The 24,158-nt window shown below is 42.4% G+C and overlaps 1 protein-coding gene across 2 annotated transcripts in view; it reads right to left on the bottom strand.

Moving 5' to 3' along the window:
- LOC137396273 (uncharacterized) overlaps positions 1–24,158 on the bottom strand; it is a 73,104-nt gene that overhangs the window by 29,561 nt on the left and 19,385 nt on the right. Inside the window, exons 6-7 of one of the 2 annotated variants that reach the window (XM_068082468.1) lie at positions 22,205–22,299; positions 21,251–21,603 (exon numbers count right to left, since the gene is read on the bottom strand). The exons of the other annotated variant lie outside the window; for it this stretch is intronic. The gene's annotated coding sequence lies outside the window, so the exon portion shown is untranslated. Of the gene's footprint in view, positions 1–21,250; positions 21,604–22,204; positions 22,300–24,158 lie in introns of those variants that run through there. 2 annotated transcript variants of the gene reach the window in all.

A 24,158-nucleotide genomic window follows, 5' to 3' on the forward strand; every position in this document is an offset into this window, starting at 1 on the left:
AATGCTTGTTTTTCCCTCCTGTCTTGTTCAAATGTCTTCAATCTTTCCACATCAACTTGTTTTCCAGTCATCAATCTCATCGAATTCATCGATCTGCTGAATAGTAGTTGAGAAGGAGAGTATCCATTGGCAAGAGGTGTATCTCTATAAGCACACAGTGCTGCCTGTATATTGAGATTCTTTCTCATTAGATTTTTCACCGTATGGACAGCCCTCTCCGCCTCTCCATTACTCTGGGGAAATTCGGGGGAGCTCGTGATGTGCTCAATATCCCATTTACTAACAAACTTCTTAAAGCTGTCTGCAATGAATTGCGGACCATTATCACTCACTATGGTGTTTGATATCCGATCATGCATAACAATTTTTCTAATTCCAGTACAACTGTCCTGGCATCTGTTGAGTCCTTCAACTCATGTACGGAAATATATCAACTATAGTAGTCCACTACCACTAAATAATTAGCACCATCTTTTTCGAAAAGATCTACTGCTAATCTCAACCATGGTTGTTCTGGAAATGGAGAGCTCTTAAGGGGTTCCCTTGGTTTCCTCCGAAACTCTTCACACTTTGAGCATTCTTTGACTATTTCCCTAATTTCCCTGGACATACCTGGCCACCAGACGACTTCTGCTGCTCTTCTTATACACTTTGTTTTACCCTGGTGTCCTTGGTGAATTTCCTGGAGAACCTTTTCTCTCTCTAGTTCCGGAATGAATACTCAGTTCATATAGAACAGTCCTCCTTCGATTGCTGTTATGTAGTCTTTGCATTACATTTCTTAATCTTTCATCATGCTCAGCTTTGTCTGAACCATGAATTAAAATATCGTCCATTTGGCAAACTATGCCTTCCAAGCCACTCAAGATCTTCTGCATCTCCCTCTGAAATATTTCAGGAGCAGAGCTGATACCGAAAGGCAAACGTTTGCAGACAAATCTTCCAAAAGGAGTAATAAAGGATGTTAACTTTCGAGATTCTTCATGCAACTTCATTTGCCAATACCCGCAATTGGCATCTTGCTTGCTGAATAATTTAGAATTCCCAGTTTGCTCAGCAACTCCTGGGCATTCGGTAATGAATGAAATTCTCGTTTTACTGCTTTGTTTAATTTTGTGAAATCAATGCACAGTCTTATATGTCCATTTTTCTTCGGCACAACAATACAAGGCGCACACCAATCAGTTGGTGCTTCTATTTTCTCAATGACACCAAGAGATTCCATCCTCTGCAATTCCTGCAGTAAAGGCTGTCTCCTTGCTGCTGCCACCCTTTGAGGTACACTCTGTGCAAAAGGTGACACAGAGTCATCTAAAATAATTCTTGCCTCTGTCTCCATTGTTCCTAGTCCCTTAAAGAGCTTTGGAAATTCAGAAATTCAATCATTTTCCATTTCAATATTGTCTAGCAGGTTCAAAAGTCCTAATTTTGATATCGCTGTCTTACCAAGTAATGGCGTCACCAAGTTTTTTACTACATATACATCTTCCTGTATGGTATATGAACCAGCCGATATATTAGCCTTAGAAACGCCTAGAACTTTAAGATTGTGATTTCCAGCACCCTTCAGTGCCTTCTCTGTGGCATTTAATTTTGACACACAGCATTTTAGCAAATCTGGTATAGCAGTTACAGCTGCACCTGTATCTAATTTAAAAGTTATTGGAATTTTATTTACTTTAGTATTAACTAACCAAGCCTTGGGTGTCTCTGTGATAACATTATTGTCTAAAGTGTCAATGCCTAGTTATTCTGACTCCGATCCTAGATACAGTCCACCTAGCTCATTATCTTCATCTACAACTTCATCTGCATTTCTATGTAGACTATGCCCCTTGCAAACTGCAGATTTACTAAAATGGCCTTTTTGCTTGCATACAAAATAGGTAGCATTCCTTGCTGGACACTTGTCTTTAGAGTGTGCCTGTTTTCTGCCACAGTATTGACATTTACTCCTGCGATCGGTCAATGATTCATTTTTATTATGTACAAAATGTCTAGGGCGAGTTCTAACCTCATCTAGATTGTCATTTGCTGATGAACTACTACTCATTTGCAGTACTGAAGAGTGGTGCGTGATGTATTGCTTAGCCTTTTGAATTGCCTTATGTAGAGTAAGATCATCAATATCAATTAGGTATTCCCTCAATTTATGATCATTAACCCCCACAACAATTCTATCCCTGATAAGCTCATTTTCATGTTTCTATAGTCACAGTTGTCAGCCTGTGTTTGAACCTCTGTTATGAATTGGTGGATCAACAAACTTCCTTGTTTCATGTCATTGAATTTGACACGTTCGTAGATGACATTTTTAACAGGTTCAAAGTGTGCATCAAAGAATTTTACTACATTTACTAGAGTTTTCTTTTTGTCTGTCTGTGAAGAATCAAATGTAAATTGATCATAGATTCTCACACTGTCAGGATCCATTAACAGTAGCAAGTTTGCTATCCTTTCTTCCTCAGTCATTTCGGAGTACTTCTTAGCAATATTAACTATTGCAAACTGGGACTTAAAAGTTTTTCAGGAAGCTGATAATTTGCTACTGTCCTTAACATCCAGGTGTTGTACAAATCTGTCGTCTCTTGCCTCCGCCATAATTTATTTGTTATGATTACGATTAATAAACAATATCTATATATATATATATATCAATAATAATGGTTCCTACAAACCAACCTAGTACCCAGTATTTCAAGTGCCTATGAATTCCTGCAAATTCAATTACAATCTATGATATTACCTCTAAGTGGTTCCAGCAAACCAACTTAACCCTATTATTAGTATCAATAATCAATTATTGCAGCTAATTTCAATTCAAACACTATCTGTGACTGTTTGTAGTAGTAGGTTCGCAACTTCTGACACCACGTAGAATTGTCTAGTAAGTATACCTTTATAAGTATCTATCCAGGCTTAGTGCAGGTCCGTACAAGTTAACCGCCAGTATCGAAGAGCCCTCCGTTGAGCATGCGTTGTCATTCCATATCCAGTTGATGTCACATCCAGGATATACTACACACAATGCATTGCTTCCCAAGAGATGCCACATTGCGAGTTAAGTGGATACAAATGGTGAGACGAGAGGGTAACATCACTTCTTCATCACGATTTTGTCTTGTAAGTATTATATTTACAGAATTCATTGATGGTGAACATAGTTCCAGCATGAATTAACTGTTGATTGAAGTTAACTATAAATACCAGCATAGACATAGTATAGGCCCAACTAATAGGCCTAACTAATATTACTTTTCAGGCACACTTTGAAGATCAGCTCTATCGATTGCTTATTCTTCTGACCACGATTATGCAAGCAGTAAGCCATGCCCAACAGCTGAAGAAGAATCTGATGTTTCAGTTCTGGAGGCACCATCTTCTCCTGGTTTGCAAATTTGTTTTGTTCATGTTTGCTTTGACATTTTATTTTGAGTAATATGTGTTTATAACATTTTTTATTATTAGGCTTGCGATGATCATGCAAGTAAGTATAGTCAGTGGAAATGTGTGTAAGGAGTGCTGGGATTTAATTTATTCTTTTGAATGGGACTTAACCATTGCCTCTGTGTATCACTAATTCTTCTGTGTGTCTTCTTTCACATCTAATTTGCAAACTTTGCTAATCCTAATATGCACAACTTAACAGAACTCATAACTTGTATAACCACCTTTTGATTATATGTTCCTCTATCTTTCACATGTCAAAACTTAACTAAAGCACCTAGATATACTGAGCTTGCATTGATAAAATTATTTCATTTTACTTTTAGTGGAAATGAATATAACTAGCATTAATGAAGATGACCAGGATACAATAAACACCCTGAAGAGAAAGATATCTTCAGTAAAAACTCAGATTGCTAAGGTAGAAGACTTTTGTAGATTTTATAAACTATATTTGATACTGATGTGTATTTCTTGATGTTTGATGTAGCCTAATGGGTATATATTAAATTGAATTTACTATTTTTGTCTAAGGTAAGAAAGAGATGCTTTGATCTTCGCAAGAAACTCAAGCAGTTCGAGTCAGCTGTAAGTAAGTTGTTGTTTAATGAGGATCAGCTTGAAGCGCTTTGATGAAAGTCTACAAGAGGACTTAAATGGAGCCCGGAAACCATTAAAAAAGGTCTGCAACTAAGATTTGTATGTGGTTCCACAGGCTACAATATGTTGCTTGAGCAGAATCAGCCACTTCCTTCTATTAGAACACTCCAAAGACATATGCAGAGAGTTCCATTTTCATCTGGTGTACTCAAGGGGATGTTTGAGTATATGAAAGTTAAGGTAAAGTTCTTTAAATACAGATTAGGATGTGGTGCTTTGCTCTCTAAAAAACTGATGTTGATTAAATCAAAAGTTGCTATTTAAAATTATAACATTGTCTTTGGCTCAAATGTGAAATATTTTTGGTGCGACTAAAGGGCTTTAGTGTTCACAGGTTAAGAAAATGTCTCCCTTTGGTAGAGACTGCTGCCTCACACTAGATGAGCTGCACATTACTCCTAGCTATTTCTAACAACTTCATTAAATTGACTGTATATATTATATACTTGATATATTTGGCCTTATTTGGTGCATTTGAATATATATAACTATGTTGTTTGCAAACCCTAGCCCAACCACATGGCATATGTAATTTTTTTATTTAATTTAACTGCATTTGAATATGTGTGTGTACGTAAGCATTCTATTTGCAAATATATGTGCATGTGTAAAAACCAACTCAGTTTTTATGGATTTGTGGTCTTTTTTACTTGATCAGAGGCAATAAGGCTGTCAAAGATACTACATCATGTTAACTGAAGTATCATATGTTAGCAAGTATTGTCAAGCCTGTCATGCAAGCTTATTGGCCAATATTCACCTACGTGACTTATATTGGCTAGCAGATACCATTGCCTAGAACAATGAAATGAAACCATTGCGCAAAGTGGAACTAAAATAGCGCCCGTAAACTGTTGGTGGCATAACTCTTACACTCAATGGTTCTGAGTAGTTCTCTCAATCATGTTATCTAATCAGCTAGTCCATTAGAGAGCCTTTTAGAAATTATCAAAAGCCACCAGTCCGCAGGTACTTGAAAATATTTCGAAATGTCCCCGCTTTTTACAACGCCTGCATCGCGTATCTGTGCAACCGGGCTAGAAATCTCAGACACACAGATACGCAACTTGGTGGTATTCTATGATAAAGGTTCTTTAAAAGCTCTTCAATTGTTCTAGCACTCACAATTTTGGAATAGCTTGAAGATGAAAAGTTCCTTCGTTATTTTTATTTTAAACGATGTTCGTTAATAGTTTTTATTAAATTTTTAATCATTACGCAGTTCAAATGTAGTATTCATGCATCATGCTTTTAGCATCAAGACCGGCCCTCGACCGGCCATGGCATCTAGCAGGTTTCTCAACAAAATTCACAAACTTAGTTCAGTTTTATATGTGTATATTCATACGTGTAATGAAATTGTACGTAAGAACATCTTGTATAGGTTGTGTTGGATCCTGCGACCCACACGTAGAGGCGACCTGGGTCGGCTTACTCTACCGGTCTGCATTCACCCTCCACAGGGGCCGTGTAAGTATTGTTCGTAGACCAACACGCGGAGGCGACTAGGTCGACTTACACCACCGGCCAATCACAACTACCTACACCAGGAATTGCTCCCTGGGAGATATAATGCTCGTACGACAAGGTCGACCTGAGGTCGACGCGGGTCGACAGTGTATTTCTAACCCTACTCCCAAAGCACAGTCCGAAGGACTTAGGCTTGGAGTACGTAAGTGCTCAGTGTGTTTCTGTATTGCGCAAGGAAACAGAAGAGTGTGGGTCCAACTGCAAAGCATGTATTGAACAACTTCTATGCCGATAAACACGGCCTTAAATATAACAAAGTATGTAAATGAGGTGGCTAGGGCCAACCTCCTCTAGGGGCGTGGCTATATAAAATAACACAAGGGAACACAACTCTACGATAATAACCAAAAGGAGATGGTACTACAAGTTTCCATCACACACGCCGCCCCTATAGACGGCTATCGGCTATACAAGAAAAACACAAGACAAGAAAAAAAAAATACAAGAAATATGGGAACACACCAACTAGCTACAACAAAATAAACAAAGAAAAGGGAATATAATAGTATAAGAGACCGCAATTACTAAATACCAAGGGAAATACGGATAGTTATGTCGACCGGGTCGTCTGGGAGGTCGACATACGATTTGCCAGATCCTCCAGGCGACGAGCTGCCCGTCGGAGGTTGGAGGCCTCTTCTCGTAAGGTATCCACTGTGACCCGGGGTCGTACGTCCCCCAGCCGGCTCTGGATGCTGCCTATTGTCGTCAACCTCCTAGGAGCTGGGACTGGTCGTTCCAGCTTAGGTGGGCTTTTCCACTTCTTCTTCGGGGGAGAGGGGAGAGGTGCCGGGGGTCCTCTTCGTATAGGTGGCTTAGTTTTAATAGGCCCGTAGGGTGTAGGCTTTTCAAAGGCCGGAGGATTGTTTAATCGTATCTTTTGGCTCCAGGCCGGGTAGCTGTCTCTGTCGACCTCATATATAGCAATCCCCTTTCCACCGTGTGCCTTCCGTACTTCGGTATCCTTGATCCGAGCCTGATGTTTGGCAATCGTATCTCGAGATGTGGAGTTCCTCCCACATTTGCAGAAAAATCGCGTAAAGTGCTGGGCGATATGGATTCTGCGTCGCCGAGGGGTAGAGATTAATTGTTGGCACAATGGACAGTTAGTACCTTTTTCTCGACATAGTTTCGAGATCGTTTTAGCTGTCTCTGCCGCAATCCATTTGGTTGGTAGTGGGGGGTGTGGAACGTGATTATCTAAAGACTCCGTTTCTGAGTCGTCCAGGGTTTCACCCGGTGCTGGGTGGAGCTCCAGTGGCAGGATCCTCACTTCTGGCAACAGGGGTAAAGCTCCGATAATTGGTGCCGGCTTCTTCACGGTTTCTTTGGTGATTTCCATGTTGAGAAAAGATATGGGTGTGTGCGTCTCGAGGTTGTAACAAGTAATGAGCGCGTTCTGTCTGGGACCCAAAATGGCCGCCTTCTGGCCTTGAACTCCGAGTGTTCCTCCCGATTGGATGGTGTTAGTGTCGTAATCGGCCAAGTACGCGGGAGGCCTCCTGATTCGCTGGGGCCGTGGTGCATCTCCAGCCCCGGTATCACTAGCCTGGGCTCCCATATTTTCTGTGGCGTTTTCTTCCTCGAGTATCGACTCGTCGCCAGGGTCGGGGTCAATCATCAAGGTAGGATTGTGCTCCCCTGGGGGAACCAAGGGGTCCCTCCCGGGAATCCGAAGGGCTTCTGGCCTTCCTGGCGACTGAGGTATTCGCAACTCCGTTAGTTGGCTAGGCAGGGGCAACTCTGAAATAACTACTTCCGGGTTATCGTTTCCTCGTGCGATTTGCCTTCTGGGTCGGCCCCTCATGTTGGGACGGCGAGCAGGCTCGACTTCCACTGGGGCTCGTCCTTGTTGCACCGGACTGGGGCGACAGAGTCGTAATCTTCCCTCCGCTTGGATAGATCGCTGTCCATACCTCTCTATCTCGTAAGTGTGGTTTTCGTGACTCCTCAACACGCGATAGGGCCCCAAGTACTTGGCCGCTAGCTTCGGGTTTTCCCCTCTTCTCCGCCGCTTGCTTAGCAACCACACGAGGTCACCCTCATTGAATAACGGAGGCTCTCTCGTGTCGGTTGACACAATTTCTTTTTGCCTATCTCTGAGGAGAGTATGGGCTTGTATCAACCGGTCGTGGACCGTCTGCACATACTCATGTATGCTTGCGAATGATTCTAGTCTATTCCCATACTGCAATTGGTCAGGAAGACGTAGTTCCCGACCCAACATCAGATAATTGGGTGTTTCTTTAGTTGCGGAGTGTGGTAACCCTCGCAGCGTCCTCATGATTTGTGGCAGTAGCTGGTCCCAATCTTCCTGTCCTCTACCCAGCAAGAGAGCTCGCAGGGAGTCACCCAACACACGATTGTTTCTCTCGACCACCCCATTCCCTTCGGGGTGGTACGGGGTGGTCCGAGACTTATCGACTCCCCATAAGTCGCATAGCTCCTGGAATAATGAGGATTCAAATTGGCTCCCCTGGTCGGTATGGATAATCTCGGGTAGCCCGAAGTAACTAAATACCCTTTCGTCTAGGATCTGGGCTACCGTTGGGGCTGTAGCGTCGGGGATGGCTAACGCATCTGACCACCTAGTGAAGTGATCAGTGAGCACCAACACCCAACTATTTCCACGAGGGGTTGGAGGCAGGGGTCCCACCAAGTCTACGGCCAGGCGTTGCCACGGCCTCCCGGCGTACAGCCGTTGTCTGTTCCCGGAGATCCGCCCCTTTCCTGTTTTGGCCCTCTGGCAAACCTCGCAAGAGAGGACTGCTCTCCGGATATCTCCGGCCATACCCGGCCAGTACCAGTCCAATTGGACGCGTTTCAAGGTCTTCTCCACCCCGCAGTGTGTTTGCTCGTGGGCTTTCCACAGGATCTCCTGTCTCAATGTTTTCGGGCATACCACCACTACCTTTTCTCGCCCATTCTGGGTAAGATGGAGAGTCAACACGCCCGACTCGTCGAGCTGGAGCTGGTGAAACATCCGGGCCAATCGTTGCAGCTCGGGGCTGCCCACTCGTAGCACTGCTTCTTCCACTCCTTTCCGGTCCCTGACAGCTTGGTAAATGACCCCTAGGTCGGTAGTGGCCCTCTGTTGAAGTGCCCGTACTTCGTCCAGCGGGGTTTGTACCACCGTCAGTTGTTCTGGAACCTTTTTGGCTACACTTTCACCAGTTCCATCCAAATTTTTGGTTTTGCCAGTTATCTTGACGGCCTGTGACTGAGGATCCTGAGGTCTTCTGGGAGGGTGGTCCAACACTCTAGGTGTTCCTGCCCCGCTCGGCAGCCGTACTGGGACCGGACTGGTTGGTGTGGAAGTCGGGAGACCGCGCCCTAAAACAGGTCTGTTGCCAGGTAGTCGAGGCCACTCAGCCTCATCCAACTGGCGGGGGTTGGGACTGGATGTTCCGGTGCCTCTTGGCGGCTGTACCGGAACTTGGTCCACTGGCACCGCAGTTTCCCAATTCGTTCCTGGGGTTACTAGCGAGTCGCATACTTGCGACCTCGTTGGCCCTTGGTCCCGCCTCTCAATAGCAGCACACTGCCGGCAGTCGACGCACTGTCGTCGACTCAATCCATCGGCGTTCCCGTGTTTATCGCCTTTTCGATGGATGATTCGGTACTTGTGCTCGGCCAGACTCTCCAGCCACCGGGCCACCTGGCAAGAGGGTTCCTTCCTCCGGTGCAGCCAAACCAAGGAGGCATGGTCGGTTCGGATGGTGAACTCTCGGCCATATAGGTAGGGCCGGAAATGCCGGACAGCCTGTACCACTGCTAGTAACTCCCTTCTGGTTACGCAGTAATTGCGTTCGGCGGAGGAGAGGGTCTTGCTATAGTAGGCTATGGGTCGCTCCGTGCCCTGCTGGACCTGGGATAACACAGCCCCAGTCCCTACATTACTAGCATCAGTATCTAGTACGTAGGGCAAGGAGGGGTCGGGATATGCCAGTACTGGAGCGTGTGTCAGCGACCATTTGAGCCTAAGAAAAGCTTCCTGTTCCTCTTCTCCCCATTTCCAGGGGACCCCTTCGCTGGTCAACAAGGTGAGAGGTTTGGCGACCGAGGCATAGTCCGGCACATATCTGTGATAGTACCCAGTGGTACCCAAGTATGACCTTAGCTGCGTCACATCTTGGGGTGCTGCCCATCCACTTATAGCCTGAATCTTTTCAGGGTCGGTAGCCACCCCTGTGTTGCTGACTATGTGGCCCAGGTATTTGACTTGGGTCTGGAACAAGCTGCATTTGGAGGGCTTTAATTTCAGCCCGGCCTGCCTCAGTCGCTCCAACACCTCGGCCAGCCTAGTGACATGACTGGAGAAGTCGGCTGACATGACGATGATGTCATCGAGGTACAGCAGCAGGGTTTTCCAGTGTAGCCCTTGGAGGACACGTTCCATCAGCCGCTGGAAGGTAGCTGGGGCGGAGGTCAGTCCAAAGGGGAGCACCTTCCACCTCCACAACCCACTGCGTGTGGTGAACGCCGACCGCTCCTGGGCCTCGGCGGAGAGGGGTACCTGCCAGTACCCGCTCATCATGTCCAAGGTACTGAAGAACCTACTGCCAGACAAGGCGTCCAAGCTCTCATCAATCCGGGGGAGGGGGTAGGCGTCCTGGCGAGTGACACTATTAAGTTTCCTGTAGTCTACACACAATCGCCACGCCCCGTCCTTCTTCCTCACCAAGACCACCGGAGAGCTCCAGGCCCCGTGAGCGGGCTCAATCATGCCTTGCTTTTCCAGGGCCGAAACCTGTCGTTCGATTTCGGCCTCCTTCTCGTGTCCTACACGGTATGGGTGTTGACGGATGGGTTGTGCCTCTGGAAGGAGGGGGATCTCGTGTTGTACCAGGGTGGTACGCCCCATGTCCTCGCTCCCTTGGCTGAATACATCCGCATAACGGGTCAAGAGGTCTTTCATTCTTCGGTGCTCGGTAGGGGACGAGCAATGTGGTGCCGCCTGTCGGAGCAGGTCCAGCATGTGGGGTGGTACATTGGAGACAGGAGGGGGAGTTTCTTTGGAAACCTCGGCTTCTCCCTTCGCTGTCCAGGGGGCCCCTATTTCGTCCGGCCCGACCCCAGTGTATTGCCCCACGACCGTTCCTGCCGTCACACTGACGGGATGGTCGGTGGGGTTCATACAACGGATGGCCACTCTCCCCTTCTCACCGGGTTGGTGTAGGCTGGCGGCCACCATATATCCGTTCTTCGTTCCCTCAATTAACCCGACTGGTTGATAGGAGGAGGACGTGAGACGTCCGGCAACCAGGACCTCGGTTCGAGGGGGAAGCGTTGTGGCTCGCATTATCTGCACGCTGCTTGTCAGAGGTCGACCCTCTCGGTCAGTGCACGTCAACTTCTGTCCATTTAACACCAACGTGGGTTGCTGGAAGTTCATCTCGCAGTGGTGGTCGACCAGGAAAGGCATGCCCAGGATGGCATCCTCCTTCAGGGCACACACCACGAGAGACACAGTAACCTGGACACTCCTGACTCTGACCGGGAGAGTGATGAGTCCGTGGAACTGCAGCCGGGTACCATCTGCCATTCGCCCATAGTCCTCCCGGACCTCCAATTTGCTCTTGACGTCTTTAGGTAACCGCTCAAAGACATGTCGTCCCAACAAATTAGAGGTACACCCGGTGTCCACGAGGAACTGGACGGACTGACCTCCGATGCGACCTGGCAAGAAATAGCTGCTATTATGCGGCTTCCATGATTCGTCTCCGTGGGTCCATCTGGCTTTGCTAGTCCTCTGGGGGCCCTTCTTGGGAGGCCGAGACGGCTTTGGCCAGACGTAGGCTTCGTCCTTGGCTTCTGAGAGTGGGAGACCTGCACACTCAGGTAAGGGTTGATATTGGTTATGCAAGGGGACCGGTGGCGAGCAGGGGGGGAGCCTGCGTCGCCTAGTCCGTCGTGGCTGTTGCCACTGTCCTTGCGAGGGTATATTTGATCCACAGTCAGTACTTCCCCCTACTGCTGTGGATGGTAACCGTTTCCCGGCCTCGTGACTTGAGGCGGTTGTCCTTGGGGGGCTTGGGGGCACCGGCGTTGGATGTGCCCTGCCTGGCCGCAACCCCAACAATTTGGTCCCCTTTTGTCCACTCCCCGTTGTCCCAACAGCTTCCCTTCCCTCAGTCCATCCGCTAACCCCTTTATAGCCATCAGGACGTCGTTCAAGGTGGCTGATGGGGGTCCCGAATGGACGGGGGCGACTGTAGCGGGGGTAACTTCTTCCTCCTCCACCGTCATTATTAGGGGTCGGGCACCAGGTCGAGGAAGAGTGGGCTGGATTTGCAGGAACTCGTTCCCCGCCTGCACTGCTTCCTCCAAGCTCTGTGCCTTCATCGCTAACAGGTGGCGTTGGAGGGGCGTATTTCCCAGTGTCAGGGAAAACGCATCCATGGCCATACTGGACTGGTAGGATTCTGGGAGGTCAGCGTATGCTATTTTCACCAGACGCTCCATCTCTGTGGCATGCTCTTGGAGACTCGTCTTGGGTTCTCTTTTTAGGTGGAGTTTACTCCTAGCCTCTCTCGGGGAGAGCCCGTACTTCATGCGTAAAGCCGAGAAGATGGAGGCAGGTGAGTCCCCTCGACTGCATCCTCTGGCTCCTTCCTTCAGAGTCTCCCGCAGGTGGAGGAGCGTGGCCTTCTCACTCCACTCATTTGCTTCCGCGACCTCTTCGAACTGGGAGATGAATAGCTCTACATCCTCACTCCCATCGAACTTCGGAGGCTTGAAGTTGGCTCCCCCTCGGGGTATCTGTAAGGCTCTAGTGATAGCCTCTGTCAGTTGACCAATCTGGTCGACCTGGTGTAACTCTGCCTCAGCCAGATCTCTGGTAGCACTCCGTCGGCTGCTTGGCATGGTTACAAGGTTTATCTTAGAAGTTCGTGGTCAATCCCACTGCTGCCACCAGTGTGTTGGATCCTGCGACCCACACGTAGAGGCGACCTGGGTCGGCTTACTCTACCGGTCTGCATTCACCCTCCACAGGGGCCGTGTAAGTATTGTTCGTAGACCAACACGCGGAGGCGACTAGGTCGACTTACACCACCGGCCAATCACAACTACCTACACCAGGAATTGCTCCCTGGGAGATATAATGCTCGTACGACAAGGTCGACCTGAGGTCGACGCGGGTCGACAGTGTATTTCTAACCCTACTCCCAAAGCACAGTCCGAAGGACTTAGGCTTGGAGTACGTAAGTGCTCAGTGTGTTTCTGTATTGCGCAAGGAAACAGAAGAGTGTGGGTCCAACTGCAAAGCATGTATTGAACAACTTCTATGCCGATAAACACGGCCTTAAATATAACAAAGTATGTAAATGAGGTGGCTAGGGCCAACCTCCTCTAGGGGCGTGGCTATATAAAATAACACAAGGGAACACAACTCTACGATAATAACCAAAAGGAGATGGTACTACAAGTTTCCATCACAAGGTCCAATATGACAAATAACTTGGTTTTATGCCCTTGACAGACATGCGTGAATTAGCACACCTGAGTGGCTCAGCAATTTAAAAGTGCACACTGTTCTACTTGACTCTAAGCAAGCAAGCTGTTCATTTTGCAATACTGAACTCCTGTATTCAGCTGACCCAGATACATACAGTATACAATAGACAACACTTTTGCTGACACTTTTTCTTCCATTTTCACAGTTGATAATAGTGCTTATTCCATTCCCCCAACAAACGAAACTGTAGCAAATTCCACCAAACAGAAGACCAAGGCAATAACTGTTTTCAACGATGGTGTCTTAAAACTTTTAAAACAACTTAACCCTTCTAAGGCTGCTGGCCCGGATGAACTGAGCACCTCGTTGCTGAAGCACCTAGCCTCCTATATTGCACCCACTTTTACCAAGATAATGCAACACTTTTTATCCAACCATACTGTCCCTAAGGATTGGAAAACGGCTACTGTCATACCCAATTTTAAAAATAAAGGTAGCAGGCTCCTGCCAACTAACTATCGTCCGATCTCTCTGACATGTGTACTTTCAAAGACCGCAGAACACATAGTCGCACACTCCATCCGCAACTTTTTAGACTCCATTGATTTTTTCCATGACTGCCAACTTGGTTTTCGTTTGAGAAGCTGCGAAAGTTAGCTAATCCTCACAACTCATGAACTCATTGAATTATTTGATACTGGAATCCAAACTGATGCCATTATCCTTGATTTTTCTAAGGTCTTTGACAAAGTGTCCCACAGCAAACTTTTATTCAAACTTACCCAAACTAATTGAGACAGAACAATTATTGCCTGGGTCGAGGTTTGGTTGAAGGATCGCTCACAAACCATTTTTATAAATGAAACTTACTCCAAACCATGTCCAGTTTCCTCTGGTGTGCCCCAGAAATCTGTTTTAGGCCCTCTCCTCTTTTTGATTTTCATAAATGATATGCCAGCGGCTATCAAGACCTCTAGACTCAGACTTTTTGCTGATGATGCTCTCTTATATTCCCAGATTGAGTCAGCCAGCGACTGTGCAAATCTTCAAGCAGATCTTGACTTGCTCATAGACTGGGCTGATAAATGGCAGATGGAATTTAACATCACAAAATGTGAGACACCTTCTTTTTTAGGTGTCATGAGAGCCCCTTTTCTCACAAATATCTCATAAAAGGCCAACAACTAACTTATGTCAATCACTTTAAATACCTCGGAGTCATTATAGACAATAAACTCAACTTTAAGCTTCACATAGAAAAGACTATAACCAAATCTTTATCCACACTCTACATGCTCATGAGGTCCCTCAGAAGTTGCTCACCCAAAACAAAAGCCCTTTCTTTTAAAAGCATCTGCTGCCCAGTTCTTGAATATTCATCCACTGTCTGGTCTCTATATTTATCAAAGCACATAGACTCCCTCGAGTCTGTGGACAGAAAAGCTTTTAGGTGGGTGTTTAAACTTATAAAAAAATGACCTCATGTCTGAGTGGTCATGGGCCACTCTAGCAGAGTGCGGAGGTTGGCCAACCAAAATCTAAAAAACAAAATAAAAAGGGAAGAAATTGCAATACCAACCCATTTTTTCTCAAATGCCTACTTACACAATACAGGCCACAAAAGCACGAAAAGTGCAATCAACACCAATGTTAAAAAACACTCCGGTTTTGTGCGAATCCTTAACAGCCAGCCCCTCCTTTATTTTATTTTTTGCACAAACCTACTAAGAACCTTCAATATTTAATAAAAGTTTTTGTCCCCGCCTAATCCCTACCCTCCACTTTAATAACAACATTGTCCCAACCAAACTTAAAAATCACAATAAAAAAGATAAATAAAAAAAGGAAATGAGAAGGAGAAAACACAAACTAAGAGTAATCTACTCATGTTACCTAATAAAGATATCGCTTCAATGCCCCATAATAGGGCGAATGCGATTAATTGAATTGACTTGACTGAAAGAGAAGACAAACACTATATGATAAGACAGTTATGCATTCAAAGAAACAATAGACAGAGAGGAGAAATAAACAGTATATAATAAAACAGTTATGCAATCACTTGAACAATAGACAATAGGAGGTAAAGGTATAAACAATATATAATAAGACAGTTAGGCAACCACAGAATATTTAAAACAAAAGACAATGAAATCACTACAAAAAGTATTATGACATATTTACTCAAAGTATATGTTATACTACGATGCAGTAATTGCAGTCAACTAGAGCACACAAAATGTGTACAACCACACTCCCCCTGATCTGTAGATTACTAGACCAAAGAATCAGCTAACCAAGCAAGAGTCTTATGCTCTCTAACAGGACGGGATGTATTATTTATTTCTGATTGCTCATTGGAAGAATCTTTATCAGTATTTTCATTATCAGTCACACCGGTGTCATTCGTTGCCACATTTCCAATATTAACATTGGAGCTCGATTCAAAGTCAGTGCTTTGAAACATGGTCCATTGTCAAAAAGCAACTCTACTGGAGCCCCTCGTTCAGCAAAGATGTTTTCCAATTGTTGCACTACAAATGTCTCATACCTTAGTTTTCTCCGTGTAGCATACCGACTTGGTCCACAGTCTATAACGTCAAATACGGAGTATCTTTGTAATGTGTAATATCAGTGGCTAGCCGAGGCCAGTCTTTAAACCATAATTACCATGAACAGCTTTCATTGTTTTCCCATTGGTAAATCAGACATGCTGATTCTAATGTTGTACTCAAAATAAAGATTGGTCCACCAATTTCCAAGGACATTTTTGTTTTGGAAGGATTTTTTACAGCGATTCAATATCAGTGTCACAATCAAAAAAACAAGCCCTGACAACAAATATGTGACATATCCTAGATTTTTAGGGACGGAACTTGGGGATGTTTAGTCTGATCTAGAATTATAGAGATGAGTGTCTTAAAACCCATTATTCTTTAAGTTCAGCCTTTAAAATAATCTCAGTATTTTCTAAAAGGTAGATAAGCTATTTAACATTACTCGTAGTTTTTTACATGATGCTTAGTATATAATGGCCATGATATGTACTACATATAGAAAGCAACTGCCTTTTAGTTAGATCAGATCGTAGTGTAGGCAGTTCACAGTCTCTGGACCAGCCAAGGGTACCGTTTTCAGATTTAGTTACTCTTAACCCTAAAACTAGTGCACTACTTAGCTTTTCCTAGCTCTTTTGATACCAATCCATAAGCTAGCAAATGTTCTTTGACTTTAGATACTGAAACAACCGCTTCATTGACTATTATATCATCCTTGTAATGATCTGTGCCATCACGCACAGTGATGGCACACGTCATCTAGTGACAGCACTAATGTTAATATGCGAGGTGTAACTTTAGGTGTAACATTTAAGCCAAATCCCATACGTGTCATTACATATAACTTCTCTTCGTAGCGCAATGCCTGAAATCGCTGCAAGGAGACACCTACATTTAGTTGCAAATACGCTTTTTGCAAATTTTAACATACAAGCTGTGTCACCAAACTTGCGCCACTGTCTCAGTTTGTCTTGACATACAGCAACATAATTTCCTGAACTACTATGTACATGTTTGTTTAATTCTCGGCTATAGCCCATTACTGATCTGACCTTCCTACTCTTATTTGGTTGAAAAACCGCCACAAGAGGAATTACACCACTCACTTTTCCATGTACTTGTTCATTATGCCTTTCCAGCCAACCATCACTACTCAACTGTTCAATTTTGTCGTCATACTGTTTTTTACACCGTTCACTTATTGCATACTCAGCACATTGGTTTGTCAATACAGGTTTTCAATCTTTCCATTTCCAAGAAACACCCCATTTATATCCTTTGAATGTTGCTTTAAAGTCACTGTCCTCAATAGTTAGACATGAGCCGTGCAGTTCTCTTTTACTTGTCACTGCTACAGGATTTGTAGTTTTGCATTCAAATCGCACACTTTCACATGAATTAATCATAACTGAACCCAATTTGGAGATTCCAAATATTCCTAAAATTAGTTTGCACCCCCACACAAGCTTTGGTGCAACTAAACAACGCAATTGTACAGTAGATGATCCAATGTTTACATTAACTGCTACCTTATGGCTGCACAGTGTGGTATTGCCAGTTAACATCTTTACTGTTCTGGCATGGCCTGTGATCACTAGCCCAGGTCTATTCACAACATCATGTGATAACACAGATTACTCACAGTCACTATCAATTAGTCTTGACGGGTACATCTCGCATGTAGGCTGTGACAAATGGTCACGCTGTCTTTCCTGAGTGGGATTAGAGTGAGCAGCCGATGCAGACACGCCCCTGTTTTCATTTTCTAACTGCTTAGAATTACATTGATGACTTATGTGCCCCACTCCATTGCAGTTATGACAGCGAACCTGTTTGTTTGTGTTCTTAACTTTTCTTTCAGTAGGGCATTCTCTAGAGACATGGCCAAATCCAAAACGTGTATAGCATCGGTGGCCGCTACCAGGCTTGTCTGTTACTCCTGCGCTGCATATGCATGATGGTGAGTCAGCTTCGATAACAAGCATTGATCTCACTTGTGTAACCATTGCATCCAGGCTCATATCTTCCACAGCCGCCGTAGCTTTTAATTGACTTGGTACTTTCATTGGCAACCCTGAAACAAAAGCACATTTTAGCAATGGTTCAGGATTGTTTCGGCCCATTGCATCAGCAAGCCTACACAGGTCTGACAGATACACATCTACTGTCTCACCATCCAATAATGCACGATCACGCAATTGTTCATATGCGCTATAGCAGTTTATGCTGAAATCGGTCATTAGCTCTTTTTTCAGCTTTGAATAGTTATCCTGTGTCCTTTGGCAACTGTTCATATAGAGAAAACGCTACTCTATTAAAAAACAATGGCATGAATGATTTCAAGTCATTCATTTTCTGAAGTTTAACTACCAACTCCAGCTTACTAATCCATGTGCTGAACTCTTTACTAGTGTTTCTGCTTTCATACGATTTGACTAAATCTAACAACTTTACTGCCGTTGTAACACTGAGCTTAGTTCACTAGCGCCGAAATAGCTTGTTCCATCTAACTTTAAGCAAACAAGCTGTACACACAATAGCTTTGTACAATTGTCAAAAAAGGTAATGAAGTTTATCATCAAATGCAGTATATGATGCCATGTCAATGTGTCACTCAGGAAGTATTAAGCTGGCTAGGAAATTTCGTCCTTTATGCAGCTCAGCATGTTATCAAAAAATATCTTCTTTGAATTTTGCGAGATTTGTAGGTGATTCTGATTAGCCAAGCTACTTTATAATTACTACAATTACCGTCACAACCGACTGATATTAAATCAACAAATTCGCGTAGTGAGAGGTGTAGTGAGAGTTTGGTAATGTTGATGTTTTAGAAGGTCTAACAATGAGATACTATTTTTTACAATGTAGTCTTAATATTTACACAAAATTTGAGTTTGTTCTATTTGGGCTCCCAAATTGTGGCTCTGTAGTCAAATCTATTTTTTCTAATTTTGCCCGAGAATTATCACATCATTCTTTTAAAGAAGTTTGTATCATTATGTTATATAGAAAACAGTATCTGTATCATTATGTAATATAGAACATAGCATTCAATATTCAATGGGTATTTACATCTGATCATAAAAGTAATCATTATATAACTCTATTGTAAGTATGGAGATCTGATATTGTATCTACTGATATTGTATCTACTGTATCTATATTCTATCTTCTATATATATATGCAAATATATATATAGAAATATATATAATATGAAATATATATGCAAATATATATATATATAATATGAAATATATATGCAAATATATATATATATATATATATATATTTCTCAAAGCATGTCTGTTGTCTGTCTGCATTCCGGCTATCGATCTTAAAATATTTATATTATAATACCACATTCTGATAGATTTGAACTCACAACAATTTCATGAGAACTTTCTTATCCGGACACTACCACTGAGCTAGAATGCCATAGTGGTCGAGGACGCTTTGATATAACGGATACACAATGCGCGTATTAATTATTTTAGCCTTTAGCATCGACGAGTTATGACGCTTTTGTTCAGAACTATTTTGGGACCTAAGTATATGCAACGCGATACTTATTTGTCTTTTTTCAATAGGGCCAATTTACTCGGCTCACGATATCGACAATAATTTATCTCCAACTTAAAATTGGGTGATTTGTGTACTGATTATATACGGTATTGAAAGATAATTATACGTCACTGAACTTGCCATGGCAAGTTATCTGTATCCGCTGTACGATATATCCGGTATCCGTTAAAATAAATACATCTCACAATGATAAAACTAAGGTTAAAAGTTTAAGGTTCACTAAACTACATACTATAACTTCTTTCAAGTATGTGTTTAGCAAACTAAATTCATTTAAGTTAGATTCAGCGTTTGTTATACGTTTGTCCCGAAGGTAAAAGCTCTCCATCCACATAGTAAAATGTTCGCTCGCCATGCCGATTCTATAATGTAGACCTTCACCTGTACAGTGCATTTCGAGAAGGTTTAGCCTGCGGCCTTAAGTGAAATTTGAACAGCGCTAAACTATTGTGTTGCCGCCGGCAACTACCGGCGGTACTCGGCACGTAAGTTCCCATTTCACCGCTAATAGCCTGCAGTGCTGTCGCCGGCGCTTTGCGACGTATATGGAAACCAGGCTTAAAGCTGAGATCTGCTGGTTGGCTCATCCTGTGTAACAACAGTATATAAATGCACTTATGTCCTGTTAAATGTTGACTTGCAACAAACTTTACATTTCAGTTATTTGGTATCAAAAGATTCACGTCTTACTCTGCTGTGTTGTAGGTGCAAAATATGTGGAAATGTGATTACAAGCTTCTAAAAGCTCAAAAACGAACAGTTAATCGCCGATTTCACGAAACTACCGTTGATTGCAATCCATTTTCAAAACAGGTCAAATAGGCAAACTATCATTGTCTACAACTTCATTATTTCACAAGCTAAAGGAGGGCTTGTTCACTTTTGTTCACACGGTTATTCTGGTAGTACCAACTCATGCCAGCTAGACGTGTGGACCAATGTGAATAGAGTAGCATTCTCTGTAACATGTTTATTAGCAGTTGATACCAGCCCTGAGCGTCTTAAGACCTGGCTACACACACCTACACAATATGTCGCTTACGTAGGCAATGTGTCGGCAACACATTGTTCAGAGGTAATCAGCTTTTATGTGATATTTGAGGAGTCAGTCGATGATACATCTTTGGTAAGGAGTGCTACTTGAGAACAATATAGTATGTGAAGATGGTACGGGTTGGTAGGTACTGTTCATATATGGTATTGAGTGTGTTATCTAAGAGGTAAAATATACTCGTCTTGTCTAGTTATATATTACTAACTCATCATTTTAGGTTTCTGTGTGTTCACTAGAGATGCCCTGATCCTGGTATCTCTACCAGAACTAACCGTACAACATTGTACGGTTAGTTCCAGAACTAACTGTAACATGTTTATTAGCAGTTGATACCAGCAATGTCTGTCTTATGACCTGGCTACACACTCCAACAAAATGTATCGTTTATATAGAAAATGTGCCTATGATTGAATGAAATAGTTGATTATTACGATTTTGATTCTATTTGATTCACTGACACAGCTAAAGGCGGGTTTTTACCAACTGCCTACATAGTCTCTGTATTCTGGTTATCAAGTACGACTAAATCACTGTCCTCGGCATGAATTTGGTTTCTTATCAAATATCGAATTTCTTAGCATCTGCTTTCTTCCATGAGCAATATCTTTTGACATGGTTTACCTTATAAAATATGTCAGCCTATTTATTCCAATCAAATATCTGGCAAATATAGTATAATTGACATATATCAATCCAAATTGTGTCATGGATAGTGACTCCAAGTGTAACCTAACATTTATAAAAATTTCCATGTATCTTTAATAATTGAGAGGGGCGTGCTGTCATGGCAATCTCAACAGTGTATAGATAGATGGACCTGAGACTCTGCCATTATAATCGATAGTGTTGAGGATTGTTGACACACTGCCAGAGCTTAATTCTGTGTGCTGAAGATGTTTTGCTTTGGTTGCATATTCCTTGACGGTTCTCCGGTCTGACTCCTACGAGTTGGTAATTTTCATGTAGGAAACTTTCAAGATGTATATTTTCTTTAAAATTTGTGAAATATGCATTAACTAATTCAAGTTATGCTTTTCTACAAAGTGAGCGGATATAAATTATAGATAGTTAATAATTTAATAACGAGAACACTTCAAGATCACAGTCTGATAAACTGAGACCCCTCCGAGTCTTCACAGAGGTGTCACCAAATGTCCTTGAACAAGTAATGCCACCAGAGACGTGACCCTCACCCCTGCCATTGCCCGGCTGAGGAGCACCACCGCAGACCCTTGCTGTCTCTACGGCGACCTCGATGGCAGTAAAGATGCACAGGCTTAAGCAAGAGCCTCTAGTAGCCTCTGTTGATAATCTACAAGTAGAATATCACAATATTACTAGCATCTTATTAATAATAGAATATCTACATATTAATATACATTAATTATATTATTATATATAATTATATTATGTATATATTAATATATACATAATAATACGCTGCAAAGTAACTGGTATATTATATTTAATAATATCTCTGCTACATTATTATCCTAATATGGCTTCCTCTAACACCAGAGTAATATGTCTGCAGTACCAGGTGAAATATTTACTCCAGAAAAACTCTTACTAAACTCTACAATAATCTATAAATAACCATAAAATTAAAATTACGCTTCAGTATTGAATCCTCTTCCCAACTAAATACTGATATTTTGGAATACTGACTTGTTCAAAACTTTCAAATCATAGATTATAAAATTTATGCTAATTACACATATTAAAATAATCAATTACCTTTCCATGTTATGGAGTGATCTTAAATATACATAGTATCATCTCATTCCAACCAGGTATGGCTAGTTGATCTCTCAAGCTGTGTAATTATATTTTATCTCTCTACAAGTAAGCTCTCATAAACTATATATAATACACACGCTAGCAAAAGGTTTAGTGAGTTTTGTGTAACTCACCACTAACATAGAACTCCATGCTTTACTTCGATGTCTATGTTTACACTGCATTGAGCTGAATTTCTTTTCACATTCTTTAAAACTTAGAGCCAGTGCTAAAAAGAATAAATATTGACTGGATGACTTCTATATCAGTCTAAACTAACAAAGTCTAAACTATATTAATAATTGAAATATTAATTATTTTTCAAAAACGCATTTTACCAAATACAGTCAAACATGGATAACTCAAACTTCACGGGACCGAGCAAGTGTTCGAATTATCAGAGCGTTCAAGTTATCAGAGCACTGTCACAAGTCCATGTATTTACTTATTTATTAGTAGATACATGTACATATGCAAACTATAATATAAATCAAAAGCACAAATGGCTTGTTTCAAATTAAATGCTTCTAATGTAAAGTTTAAAACGTTTTTATCAAAAAGTATAGAGATTTTTCTATCACTTGAGATTGGTTTGTTGTTTGAAGTGATGTTATTGCCAGGACGTTTTTTAGATTGACATTGGCAAAACTTGATCGTTGTTGAAATGCTCAAAAGAAAAGACATCTTTTTCTTTTGAGCGTTTTACCCACGATCAATTTTGCCGATTTTTCTTGAAGTTTATGCCAAGATTACCTTACTTTACCTGGGATTCGTTAAGAGCAACACTCCGAGGCAGTTCAATTAAAAGTTTTACGAGGTTTTACGGTACATTGTATATCACTCACGCTTTTTGAATGGATACTTATTGAATGTACACACGTATTCTGTGTTTAGGTCAAACGATGAATAGTTTTTTTTAGCTAAGACAACGTATACGTTTAATTACAACAATTTTAAGACGTTTTAAACATTCAACATTCCGATGTTGATTCAACACGGAATCAACATTGGAAAACTATTCGTCACGGGCTAGCCTGGGTCACGCACTCAAGGATTTTCGCCACGCACATACAAAACAACATGCTGTTTTTGTTTTGTATGTGCGTGGCGAAAATCCTTGCGCGCGTGACCCGGCAAGCCCGTGCTATTCATCGAATAGCAGTATAAATCAAATTTGACCAAACCTTTAGAAAAGTCGTTGACAAAAATATTTTGCCGATGGTGGTAATAACAACGCTTATGAATTACGAAAAGATGAGGTTTACCTCTATGGCTTTGAATAAAGTGATTTTCTAAAGCGATAACCGTTTCGGTAGCCGTTGGGCAAAAAAACAGTTCGAATTAACAGTGTTGAGTTTGAGTTATCTATAGCAATTTATCATTACGTGGGAACGAACCAAAGAAACCGTTCGAATTAACCATGTGTTCGAGCTATCCGTGGACGAGTTATCCATGTTTGACTGTATTTCGAATACAATTTTGGAGTTATCCTTTTAAACATCTGGGAAAGGAAAACTCTCAATATGTGGGAATCACCAACAAAGTAAAGAATGGAGATCTGAAATTGTTGTGGTTAAGTAACCCTAGCTACCTTTTGAAGTAGGTTTTTAGGTGAAAGTTTATGTCTCAGTAATATGTTATCAATTGGAGGTGTGGCATTTCCGCCACCACGGCTAATGAGCTGTCACAACATTGTCTAAACTAATGCCTTGCAATGTACTGAACAATGGTTTGATTGATTTCATTATTTACTAGTACCGTGGCATCTACTGTGCCAGGGTACATGTAGATTGTTTAATGTACATGTACTCTGGCATCTAGTGTGCTGTAAACAATTAACAATTGTTCTGATAAAGCTCAAAGAATTATAGTAAATAAAATGTCAAAGTTCAAATCAACATTTTAATGTTTTCCATCTGTTTCGTGACTTCTTTCATTTAATATATTTGAGCCTTGAGAAATATGAGAAGCACTTGATAAAGAGTAAACAAAAGGTGAACATCGGGTACAGTCATACCTCGACATACGACCTCAATGTGTTATGGGACTCAGAAGGGGTCATGAGTTCAGATGTCAGTTTACTTTCAT

Source organism: Watersipora subatra, chromosome 5, assembly GCF_963576615.1.
Source record: "Watersipora subatra chromosome 5, tzWatSuba1.1, whole genome shotgun sequence".
In the NCBI taxonomy this organism is placed as follows: domain Eukaryota; kingdom Metazoa; phylum Bryozoa; class Gymnolaemata; order Cheilostomatida; family Watersiporidae; genus Watersipora; species Watersipora subatra.